Source organism: Bombina bombina, chromosome 7 (assembly GCF_027579735.1).
Source record: "Bombina bombina isolate aBomBom1 chromosome 7, aBomBom1.pri, whole genome shotgun sequence".
Taxonomy (NCBI): Eukaryota; Metazoa; Chordata; class Amphibia; order Anura; family Bombinatoridae; genus Bombina; species Bombina bombina.
Window position 1 is genome coordinate 59,705,357 of NC_069505.1, and position 5,776 is coordinate 59,711,132.

Sequence of the window (5,776 nt, forward strand, 5' to 3'; positions counted from 1 at the left end):
AGTATATTTTATATTACTTGACTGCTAGAGCATGAGTATATTTTATACTACTTGACTGCTAGAGCATGAGTATATTTTATACTACTTGACTGCTAGAGCATGAGTATATTTTATACTACTTGACTGCTAGAGCATGAGTATATTTTATATTACTTGACTGCTAGAGCATGAGTATATTTTATATTACTTGACTGCTAGAGCATGAGTATATTTTATATTACTTGACTGCTAGAGCATGAGTATATTTTATACTACTTGACTGCTAGAGCATGAGTATATTTTATACTACTTGACTGCTAGAGCATGAGTATATTTTATATTACTTGACTGCTAGAGCCTGAGTATATTTTATATTACTTGACTGCTAGAGCATGAGTATATTTTATATTACTTGACTGCTAGGGCATGAGTATATTTTATATTACTTGACTGCAAGAGCATGAGTATATTTTATATTACTTGACTGCTAGAGCATGAGTATATTTTATATTACTTGACTGCTAGGGCATGAGTATATTTTATATTACTTGACTGCTAGAGCATGAGTATATTTTATATTACTTGACTGCTAGGGCATGAGTATATTTTATACTACTTGACTGCTAGAGCATGAGTATATTTTATATTACTTGACTGCTAGAGCATGAGTATATTTTATACTACTTGACTGCTAGAGCATGAGTATATTTTATATTACTTGACTGCTAGAGCATGAGTATATATTATATTACTTGACTGCTAGAGCATGAGTATATTTATATTACTTGACTGCTAGAGCATGAGTATATTTTATACTACTTGACTGCTAGAGCATGAGTATATTTTATATTACTTGACTGCTAGAGCATGAGTATATTTTATATTACTTGACTGCTAGAGCATGAGTATATTTTATACTACTTGACTGCTAGAGCATGAGTATATTTTATATTACTTGACTGCTAGAGCATGAGTATATTTTATATTACTTGACTGCTAGAGCATGAGTATATTTTATACTACTTGACTGCTAGAGCATGAGTATATTTTATATTACTTGACTGCTAGGGCATGAGTATATTTTATATTGCTTGACTGCTAGAGCATGAGTATATTTTATATTACTTGACTGCTAGAGCATGAGTATATTTTATATTACTTGACTGCTAGAGCATGAGTATATTTTATATTACTTGACTGCTAGAGCATGAGTATATTTTATATTACTTGACTGCTAGGGCATGAGTATATTTTATATTACTTGACTGCTAGAGCATGAGTATATTTTATATTACTTGACTGCTAGAGCATGAGTATATTTTATATTACTTGACTGCTAGGGCATGAGTATATTTTATAATTCTTGACTGCTAGAGCATGAGTATATTTTATACTACTTGACTGCTAGGGCATGAGTATATTTTATATTACTTGACTGATAGAGCATGAGTATATTTTATATTACTTGACTGCTAGGGCATGAGTATATTTTATATTACTTGACTGCTAGAGCATGAGTATATTTTATATTACTTGACTGCTAGGGCATGAGTATATTTTATATTACTTGACTGCTAGAGCATGAGTATATTTTATATTACTTGACTGCTAGAGCATGAGTATATTTTATATTACTTGACTGCTAGAGCATGAGCATATTTTATATTACTTAACTGCTAGAGCATGAGTATATTTTATACTACTTGACTGCTAGAGCATGAGTATATTTTATATTACTTGACTGCTAGAGCATGAGTATATTTTATATTACTTGACTGCTAGAGCATGAGTATATTTTATATTACTTGACTGCTAGAGCATGAGTATATTTTATATTACTTGACTGCTAGGGCATGAGTATATTTTATATTACTTGACTGCTAGAGCATGAGTATATTTTATATTACTTGACTGCTAGAGCATGAGTATATTTTATATTACTTGACTGCTAGGGCATGAGTATATTTTATATTACTTGACTGCTAGAACATGAGTATATTTTATATTACTTGACTGCTAGAGCATGACTATATTTTATATTACTTGACTGCTAGGGCATGAGTATATTTTATATTACTTGACTGCTAGAGCATGAGTATATTTTATATTACTTGACTGCTAGAGCATGAGTATATTTTATATTACTTGACTGCTAGAGCATGAGTATATTTTATATTACTTGACTGCTAGAGCATGAGTATATTTTATATTACTTGACTGCTAGAGCATGAGTATATTTTATATTACTTGACTGCTAGAGCATGAGTATATTTTATATTACTTGACTGCTAGAGCATGAGTATATTTTATATTACTTGACTGCTAGGGCATGAGTATATATTATATTACTTGACTGCTAGAGCATGAGTATATTTTATATTACTTGACTGCTAGAGCATGAGTATATTTTATACTACTTGACTGCTAGAGCATGAGTATATTTTATATTACTTGACTGCTAGAGCATGAGTATATTTTATACTACTTGACTGCTAGGGCATGAGTATATTTTATATTACTTAACTGCTAGAGCATGAGTATATTTTATACTACTTGTCTGCTAGAGCATGAGTATATTTTATATTACTTAACTGCTAGAGCATGAGTATATTTTATACTACTTGACTGCTAGAGCATGAGTATATTTTATATTACTTAACTGCTAGAGCATGAGTATATTTTATATTACTTGACTGCTAGAGCATGAGTATATTTTATATTACTTGACTGCTAGAGCATGAGTATATTTTATACTACTTGACTGCTAGAGCATGAGTATATTTTATATTACTTGACTGCTAGAGCATGAGTATATTTTATACTACTTGACTACTAGAGCATGAGTATATTTTATATTACTTGACTGCTAGAGCATGAGTATATTTTATATTACTTGACTTCTAGAGAATGAGTATATTTTATATTACTTGACTTCTAGAGCATGAGTATATTTTATATTACTTGACTGCTAGAGCATGAGTATATTTTATATTACTTGACTACTAGAGCATGAGTATATTTTATACTACGTGACTACTAGAGCATGAGTATATTTTATACTACTTGACTGCTAGAGCATGAGTATATTTTATATTACTTGACTGATAGACCATGAGTATATTTTATACTACTTGACTGCTAGAGCATGAGTATATTTTATATTACTTGACTGCTAGAGCATGAGTATATTTTATATTACTTGACTGCTAGAGCATGAGTATATTTTATATTACTTGACTACTAGAGCATGAGTATATTTTATACTACTTGACTACTAGAGCATGAGTATATTTTATATTACTTGACTACTAGAGCATGAGTATATTTTATACTACTTGACTACTAGAGTATGAGTATATTTTATATTACTTGACTACTAGAGCATGAGTATATTTTATATTACTTGACTGCTAGAGCATGAGTATATTTTATATTACTTAACTGCTAGAGCATGAGTATATTTTATACTACTTAACTGCTAGAGCATGAGTATATTTTATATTACTTGACTGCTAGGGCATGAGTATATTTTATATTACTTGACTGCTAGAGCATGAGTATATTTTATACTACTTGACTGCTAGAACATGAGTATATTTTATACTACTTGACTACTAGAGCATGAGTATATTTTATACTACTTGACTGCTAGAGCATGAGTATATTTTATATTACTTGACTGATAGAGCATGAGTATATTTTATACTACTTGACTGCTAGAGCATGAGTATATTTTATATTACTTGACTGCTAGAGCATGAGTATATTTTATATTACTTGACTGCTAGAGCATGAGTATATTTTATATTACTTGACTACTAGAGCATGAGTATATTTTATACTACTTGACTGCTAGAGCATGAGTATATTTTATATTACTTGACTACTAGAGCATGAGTATATTTTATACTACTTGACTACTAGAGCATGAGTATATTTTATATTACTTGACTGCTAGAGCATGAGTATATTTTATACTACTTGACTACTAGAGCATGAGTATATTTTATATTACTTGACTACTAGAGCATGAGTATATTTTATACTACTTGACTACTAGAGCATGAGTATATTTTATACTACTTGACTACTAGAGCATGAGTATATTTTATATTACGTGCTCAATTTAAAAAAGGAAAGAAAAAAAAGTGGTATTTTAATTGATTATTTTGTCTCCCCTTTCTGATTAAAACTAAAGTGCCATTTTCTTTCTTTTTTTTATTTTAGCAAACTACTTAAATTGCTCACAGACCACATAAATGCAGTGTTTCATGTAAGGAGAGGAAAACAAGGACGTTCAACTAAAACTTTTAGTCAGCTCCAGACACTTTTTTAACCGACTTCCATTTTAGGCATGACAATAATCATGCTTTGCACCTCACCTGTAATACCAGTTCCCATTAGCGTGCGCTGCTATTACTAAGTTGAGGGCAAATATCGCTTTCACTGAAGTAATATTTTACACTCAACTTGTAATCTGGCCCAATGTGTTTGGTATTTTAATTGATTTAGCTGTAAATACTTTTGTCTCCACTTTCTAATTCTGATTAAAAGCTATGTTATGTTTGTTATGTTTTATTTATGTAGATAAATGTCAGATGCACACAAAAAAATTCATAAATTCTTCCTTTTATTCGGTACAGAATGCAATATTTCAAGTATTTCAAGTAAGGAGCAGAAACCAATAACTTTCACTTAAAAAATTCAGTCTTCTCTTAACACTTTTGTCAACTAATTCCCATTGCCTTTTCAGGCGTGACGATAATCGCATGAGAATGCGCCACCAGTTATTTTTATTCACGTATACTTCCTGTTATCTCATGTATTGTAGTAGCGACTATATGAAGTGCCTAGGTATTATATAAATATAGTAAGTTTCCTGCTAACGTATAATTTCTGAATATAACTTTTTGTTTTGCATTGCTAGTTGGTCAGAATGAATTCTATCGTATAATGTTTAATCTGAGACATTGTAGAAGAGATCAGCAATAACCATACACCTATACAAGATGACTGATGCCAAATACAGGCACAAAACCCTTTATCTCCAAAATGCTTGGTACCAGAAAAGGTTTGTATATTTGCAGCTGTATAAAAATCAATATCTTATGTCATTAGGCAACATTAACACGTCATTATACATCTTATACATGTAACCAAAAGGTTTAATACTTCTATAAACTTAGTACCCTCAGAAAGATAGTACAGGTCTGTAATCAGAAAGGTAACGGCTTTTGTTCTAAATAAATATACGCTATTATTTGCATTTTAGAACACATAAAGAAAAGATGCAGGCAGAGAAAAAATGTGACTTGCAAAATACAGAATTTCCTTCCTAAACATGTACATTAAATCATTTTTTTAATATTCTTTTCTTATCTAAAGCAGAAATTGTGTTTTTTTTATACTAAACTAATTTGTATGTGCCCCAGTTCAAAATTTATACCTGTGCATTACATTTATTAAATTACATCACTTCTGGATGAATACAATTTTTTTTAAAATGATTAATAGGAAGAAAATGCATTTTGTATTTTAACCCCTTGAGTGCTAACGACGGCTCTGAGCCGTCGCAGAGTTTCTCACTCAGGTGCTAACGACGGCTCAGAGCCGTCACTAGCACTCTCCCACCTTGAGGGAGATCTGGGGGCTCCCACCCGCTCCTACCCCGGCAATCGTGCCTGTAGAGTGACAGGCATCGCTGGGGCTTTCCGTTTTGCGTGGTGACGTCACGCATAATGACATGATGACGTCACTGCGCAACTTTATTTAAAAATGACAATTGACAATATAGGGA

At 31.2% G+C, this 5,776-nt stretch overlaps 1 long non-coding RNA gene across 1 annotated transcript in view; it reads left to right on the plus strand.

Moving 5' to 3' along the window:
- LOC128665887 (uncharacterized) overlaps positions 1-5,343 on the plus strand; it is a 20,307-nt gene extending 14,964 nt beyond the window's left edge. The window contains exon 7 of the long non-coding RNA XR_008403188.1: positions 4,907-5,343. This is a non-coding gene — a long non-coding RNA (uncharacterized LOC128665887). The remainder of the gene's footprint in view (positions 1-4,906) is intronic.
- Positions 5,344-5,776: the final 433 nt, after the last annotated feature.